General features: G+C 47.7%; 1 long non-coding RNA gene across 1 annotated transcript; it reads left to right on the top strand.

Moving 5' to 3' along the window:
* Positions 1-5,353: 5,353 nt before the first annotated feature.
* LOC135424032 (uncharacterized) lies at positions 5,354-7,063 on the top strand. Its single transcript, XR_010435062.1, has 2 exons — positions 5,354-5,430; positions 6,968-7,063. It is a non-coding gene; the product is annotated as an uncharacterized LOC135424032 (long non-coding RNA).
* Positions 7,064-7,267: the final 204 nt, after the last annotated feature.

Below are 7,267 nucleotides of genomic sequence, written 5' to 3'. Positions count from 1 at the left end.
AAAAAAAAGTGGATGTGACATCTGGGAGCGGGGTTTGGTGTCCCCATGGTCACTGGGGTGGTGCTGGGTGGACAGTTGGACTTGATGATATTAAAGGTCTTTTCTAACCTTCGCCATCCTGTGATGTTGTGAGCCCACAAGCCTGCCCAGCCTCCTGCAGCTCATCCCAGGGAAGGCACTTGGGAAGTGTCCTCCCAGCCTGAGGTCTGGAGGGCACCCCTGGGGAAGGGCACAGGGTGAGGGAGCACAGCCAGGGGTGTCACAGCTCAAAACAACTCTTCTCTCCACTGCTTGCAGGTTTTTCTCCCTGGTGAAGGATCCAGCATCTCCTGCCCTGTCTTGGCTCTGCCTCCAGTGGGCTGGTCCTCTCCAGCTGCAGGTCTGGGGGTGCCTCTGACCCTTAAACACCTTTAACACCCCCTGCTCCCCCTCTGCCCACCCTTGTCGTGTCCTTTTCACTTGTGCTCAATTTTTACCTTTATCTACCTCTCCCTTGACCTTTCTACTTTTAGTTCTGCAGTAGCTGCTGATAAATGTTAATAATTCCAAGTGACAAACAGCCACTGGGCCACATCCAAGAAAATGGTGCTTATTTAACATCTCAGGGCAAAACAGTCCCAGGGAAATCAGACGGTGCTCTGATCCCATCCTTAACAATTCCACAACTTGCTACCTTCCCAAGGAGGCCTCTTTCCACAGCGTTTGGCTGAAATGGAAGCAGCCCAGCATATAATAATGTAACCCCCTGAATTATGTGTTTAATAGGAAGCATTCAGTCAGGAGAAGAAAACCCCAAGCATTGAATCTATGAATTATTGAATTTAAAAAGGGAACAAGACATCTTTGGCCAGAAATAAGCAAAATGCCTTCTCATAAGCTTTCTGCTGAAAATTCCTGGTGTGCTCCCAGCTCACTGACACCCTGCCTTGAATTGTTGCTTCAATTCCTGTTTTGGTTGTCACCACTCTCAATTATTTTAAAAAAGGACCTAAAATAGATTTATATTTCTCTGATTTTATTAGACAGTAAAAAAAGAGAAGCCTGAGCTGCAGCAGTTAAATAATTTATGACCTTTGCTAGAGGGGCAAGAAGACCTAAAACAAAAATAAAATGTGTGTATTGGAAAGGAAAGGTTTGGATCTTATTATTTTTCTTGCCCACTGGTTTTGCTGGGTGCAATTTGAAGATATATATATATATTCAATGAAGAAGTTTCATCCCCATCACACAGCTCCTTATTATCATCAAATTCTAACCGCCAGTTCAGAGCAGCCCCATCTCACTGGAGCTGAGATTCTCTTCGATTTCATGGTGCTGGAGCAGAGCTGCAGGAGGAGGTGAGGGCAGTTTCTCGTCTGAAAAGGTATTTACTGGAGGGCCTGTACTTGAGCATTAAGCAATGATGTTTCTCTTTCATGCAGCTTTGAAAATCAATATGTTCCCCTACAGTTCCTCTAATTCTGTCATTAACTCTCCTGCACAAAAAGCACCGTTAAACAGCCTCTGAGTATTGCTGGGCTTCACCAGCCCAAGATCTGCCTCCTCTGCCTTCAGAGAACCACAGAACCACTGAGGTTGGGAAAGACCTCTGAGACCATTGAGCACAACCCATGACCCAGCTCCGCTGTGTCACCCAGACCATGGCACCGCTGCCACATCCAGTCTGTCCTTTAACACCTGCAGGGCAGTGACTCCACCCCATTCCAATGGCTGAGCACTCTTTCCATTAAGAATTTCTTCCTGATGTCCAGCCTAAACCTCCCTTGGCACAGCTTAAGGCTGTGCCCTCTTGTCCTACTCTGGGAGCAGAGCCCGACCTCCTCCAGCTCCCCCCTCCTGTCGGAGTTGCAGAGAGTGAGGAGGTCTCCCCTGAGCCTTCTCCTCTCCAGGCTGAGCCCCCCCAGCCCCCTCAGCCTCTCCTCACAGCACTTGTGCTCCAGTCCCTTCCCCAGCCTTGTTGCCCTTCTTTGGACACTCTCCAACACTTTGTCTCCTCCTGCTCAACCACAGAGGCTTTCCCTGAGCCACTGGATTGTTTTGGACATCTGCTATTACAGGGGAACTCTTCAGCCTGGCCCAACATTTCTCTAGGGCTGGATTCCCAAATGTAACACAAGTTCAGCACTTGGCTGGTGCTTGTAAGATCTGAAGGTATTTTCTTTTCAGTGCCCACAAGTGCCAGTGTCAAACTCCAGCCTGCAGAGATTTAGTCCTGCTGCAGCCGTGAAGACAAAAATACAATGGCTTTAAACTGAAAAAGGGTAGGTTTAGGTGGAATATTGGAAAGAAATCCTTCCCTGTGAGGGTAGTGAGGCCCTGGCACAGGTTGCCCAGAGGAGCTGTGGCTGCCCCTGGATCCCTGGAAGTGTCCAAGGCCAGGTTGGACGGGGCTTGGAGCAACCTGGGCTGGGGGTGGCACTGGATGAGCTTTAAGGTCCCTTCCCACCCAAATCACTCCATGATTCCATCATTCCACGACATAGATCTGCTGCTGACTCACTGTGCTGGATGTGGTGGATGGCACCACATGGAATAAACATCCATAATAGGCAAATATTCCACACTGTGCTTCAAAACTACATCTTGCCTGTCCATAGGGCTTAGTGGCTGATTTAATTTGCCAGCAGGAATAATTTATTCCTCCTAAATACATATTCTATCTCTCATTCTTGTTGACACCTCTCCTGTTCTATCTCTCCTTGATAAGTTCCCAGTCTTTGACATGTCTTAGAGCAATGAGTTCTACAGTTAATTATCTATTGTGAAAACCAATTACAATAAAACAAACAAAATCCAGTCCCTGCTTCTGCCCAATCTTCTTAATTAGTCTTCAGTCTGATATGTGTCAATAAAGTATAATTCTGTACAAGGCAGAGTCAAGATTCCAAGCACACCCACTTGTCCTCAGTTTGTTCAATGTGATGTTCCCAGATTTCATCTCCTTCTAGACATGAAAAGCTTGTTGCTGTTTCCCAAGTCTCTAATCATTATGTTTGCTGTTCCTACCCCAGCTTTTATCAGTTCCCTTTCTAGCAGAGTTCAAGATGAGGTCACCTTGCTTGGAGATGCCTTGTCATTGTTAAAGTACTATCTTCCTTTGGTTGTTGTTTTTTTAGGCCACAGCTTCCTATGCCACTAAAAAATGGCACAGATCATGGGACACAAGGCTTAAAGGAGCCTCAGGAGATCATTTAATCTCCCACTTGAATTGAAGCACAGCCAGGGATCAACCCTTAATAGATGTATTAATAAGGTTCTCCCCTGCAGTTGTGCAGATATAATTGTCCCTGCTCTGTTCCTGCACTTCTCTCTCTGGATGGGCAGAAGGCTTTTTATTATTATATTACTGAACTATCTTTTATGCAAAACCAACTGTTCATTTTTTGCCCTTTCACCCTGTACAAGATGGACATCAAGTTGCTATTCCTCTCTAACTGCATTTATGTTGCTGGCACTGGATTGCCTTCCCTCGCTTCTCCTCTTTTCTAGAAGGGAAAATTTACCAATTCCTCACTGATTTCTCCAGGTGGAACCTCTTTTTCTGGTTTCCCTCCAAGGTACCAGCATGAATATGAAGGTGCCTTGACAGGAAAAGCCCCAGCAGGAAGCTGGTGACCTCCCATTCTAAATGCCTCCTGCTGCTGTACTCCAAGGTCAGGTTTAGGTTCCTGGCTGCTGTTCATCTGCTTGTCATCAGGAACTGGAGTGACAGGACAAGGGGGAATGGCTTCAAACTGACAGACACTAGGTTTAAATGGGATTTGGGGAGGAATTCTTGGCTGCGAGGGTGGGGAGGCCCTGGCCCAGGTTGCCCAGAGAAGCTGTGGCTGCCCCTGGATCCCTGGAAGTGTCCAAGGCCAGGTTGGACGGGGCTTGGGGCAACCTGGGCTAGTGGAAGGTGTTCCTGTGGATGGCAGGGGGTGGAACAAGATGAGTTTTTTGATCTCTTCAAACACAAACCATCCTGTGATTCCTGATTCCAGGATTATTCTTTGCAAAGGCTCCACATGGAGTTTGTGGCAGACTCTGACTCTGAGCTTGGGCTGTGCTGTGCTGCTCTAACTATTCCCCATATTGTATTTGTACATCTGATTTCTCCTTCATCCAAATGTATGTGCCTGAAACTTGGCTCCAGCAGTGGAGTTTCTGCTCCCATGTTCCTGGCAGCCCATTTGTTTCTCCCTCCTTCAGATTGCTTCCCCTACAGATAGACTGTGCTGTGAACCAGAGCAGGAGCTGAACCACCATCCATGTCACACTTTACAAATACAGAAGAGGTATTTTTATTCGGAGTTGTCTCAGGGAGCTGTTTTGTCATGCAGCCCCACCAAGAGTTGATCATCACACCTAAAAGGGCAGCAAATTTATACCAAGGCAGAAATGAGCAGATTGGAGGTGGGGGAGGGATAGAAAATTCTCACCCCAGCTTTGATGGCAGGGGTGACCTCACCTGCCTGAACTCCAGCAGACTGAGCTCTTTGCATTTGTCTCTGTTGAATTTGATTGCATTTATTTTGGGTCATGCCTCCAATTCACCAAGATCTTGTTCAAATCTGATCCCACCCTCCAGAGCACTTTGAAATCTTCCCAGTGTTTGTGTCTCAGAACCTCCAGAACAATTCCTGTCTGTTATCTCCCCTCTGAACTGTGAGAGAGGCTGAGTGAGCTCTGCAGAAAGCTGAGAAGACACCAGAGGTGACAGCATTGAAAGAGTTGTGCAATTCCCATTTTTATCCTGTGAAGGGTTTGGCACATTTACGGAGCTCCCGGGGTGCTGAGGTCACCAATCATCTGCCAAAGCAGACAGGAAACACTTCAGGATGAGTTGTAAGGGCTTCCTGCCAGGAACATGGGGACAGGTGGCCCCTCAGTGTGACGGGGGTGTCCCCAGAAGTTGTTGGGCCCAAGGTCTGAGGCAATTCCATCACTGGAGGGCTGGAGGGAACGTGCCCAAAGCGGGAGGACCCACAACTTGTCCAGCTCCTTCCCAGGCCTGTTTTTCTAGGAAATACATTTGCTTAAAAGTAGAGGAAGAAAATTTGATGGATTATCTAAGTGTTATCTGAGGATGGGCCAGTTGGAGACATTTGCCACATAACAGTTCTCTACAGTGTTAAACTCCTTGTGAATGAGCTTTATGGGATGAAAATACACATTTCCTACATAGCTCAATACAAATTCAATTGCGTTTTGTGTTTTATTTCTAATCATCTTTTCTGTTTCCACATGTGGCAAATATTGCTCTGAACCTTCCCCTGACATTTGTGATGTTTCCTGTGCTCAAAGCCCATCATTGTGACACTGCTGCTGCAGCCTGGAATGCTCCAAAAGGCACAGGCATTCCACAGGGAATCCCATCGAGTCCACAGGGACCCCATGGAAGGCTCAGAGAGCTGTGGGCTGAGGAGCTGGATTTTCATACTTCTGAAGGTCAGGGCAAGGTCTGAGTTGATCATTGCAAGGTTTGGGAAGGGCACAAACATAAATCTACTCTGTTTCCAACCAGCAGGAATCAGGTGTCCATCTTGGTGTGAAGACACTGCCTGAGTTGCCAGAACATGTTGTGCCACTTTTCACAGAATCCCAGAATCATTTTGGTTGGGAAAGACCTCCAAGACCATCGAGTCCAACCTGTGCCTGATCCCCACCCTGTCCCCCAGCCCAGAGCACCGAGTGCCACCTCCAGTTGTGCCTTGGACACTTCCAGGGGTGGGGACTCCAACCCCTCCCTGGGCAGCCCCTGCCAAAATTTATGGCCATAGTGAATAAGGGGCAAAGATATTTTGAGAGAAAAGTCTTCTGAGCCACATTCTAATCACAGATCACTTCAGACTTCACACATTTACAGCAATCAACCAACATGCTGCACTAGTATCCTTCTGAGTTTTTCAGACTTTAGTTAGGAAGCAAATTCAGTCTTTCAGCTGAGGGCTCACAAAGCTGCCACAGAGAACATGGAATAAGAATGGCCCTTTTCCTCAAGAAGAACCTGTAGAACATATTTGCCTGGTTGTCCTGCTGCTGCTGGTCAGTAAAACTGATCTGTGCAAACACTGGAGACAAGTTCACACCCAGACTGCAGCAGGAGGGGCTCTGTGACCAGTCTCTTGCCAGCAGTGGTGACAGAGCCCCTGTCAGACAAGGATTGGACTGGGCAGGGCTCCTCCCTGTCAGGGGGCCCTTCCCTGTGCCTGGAAATATCCATTATAGGCACTACAGGGACTTTTTGTGTTCTCCACCTGAGCTCTTGGTCCTCTGTGGACACAACATAACATTTGTGCCCTGTTCTGCCTTAGAAGATGTAAAACAAAACTGCTGAGAGCCCTCAGCACAGGCCAGAGCCCTGTGGGACAGAGCCCACCCTGGGCTGGACCACCAAGGAACAGAATCCCAGTGTCACAGAACATGCTGAGCTGGAAGGGACCCACAAGGACCATCCAGTCCAACCCCTGGCCCTGCACAGGCCCAGCCCCAAGAGTCACCCCCTGTGCCCCAGAGCATCATCCAAACCCTCCTGCAGCTCTGGCAGCCTTGGGGCTGTGCCCACTGCCCTGGGGAGCCTGGGCAGTGCCCAACCAGCCTCTGGGGAAGAACCTTTCCCTGAGATCCAGCCTTCTCAGGGTGATTTCTCCCCAGTTTCCTGCAGCTCGTTTTTCCCAAGCACACTTCCCATCCCGCCGTGTGGGGCCGTACAGAGCCAGGATATATCACACCCACCTCCTTCCTCAGCCCCTGCACAGGTTATCCTGCCAAGGGGAAGAAATTACGTTGTTGCAACAGGAATAGTTTCATGTCAAATCCATGTAGGTTCTATCTTATTACCTTATATATCCTCCAGGTGATTATAAACCCCTGCTTAACTGCTTATTCCAGGATTTTTCCAGGTATGAGGTTACACTGACCTGTCTGGCCCCAGGTTACTCAATTACTCCTTTTTAATGGCAGGTGTTGTATTTATTCCCTCCAGGTCTCCTGGGATGTCATTCTCCCTCTCTGTGCTCTCACAAGTGAAGGCTGAGGATCCAGCATTTCAATAAACTCCTATTTCCTTCCTCCCTTCAAACCAACTGCATCAATAATTGGTAAAAAGATAACATTTTCTGACTCCTTAAGCTCTCTCCATATCATCTATTATTTACTCTGTGTGGGATTATCCAAGGATTTATTTCATTTTCTATCTTCATTTCATACCTTCTGCTAATTTATTTTCACATTTAGTTTCCACTCGTGATAAGTTTCCTTTCTTGTTTGCAAATCCCTGAAAATC

The sequence above is a fragment of the Pseudopipra pipra genome, chromosome 18, assembly GCF_036250125.1.
Source record: "Pseudopipra pipra isolate bDixPip1 chromosome 18, bDixPip1.hap1, whole genome shotgun sequence".
In the NCBI taxonomy this organism is placed as follows: domain Eukaryota; kingdom Metazoa; phylum Chordata; class Aves; order Passeriformes; family Pipridae; genus Pseudopipra; species Pseudopipra pipra.
Note: the sequence above shows the minus strand (reverse complement) of the source record. Positions and strands in the feature narration are given on the sequence as shown.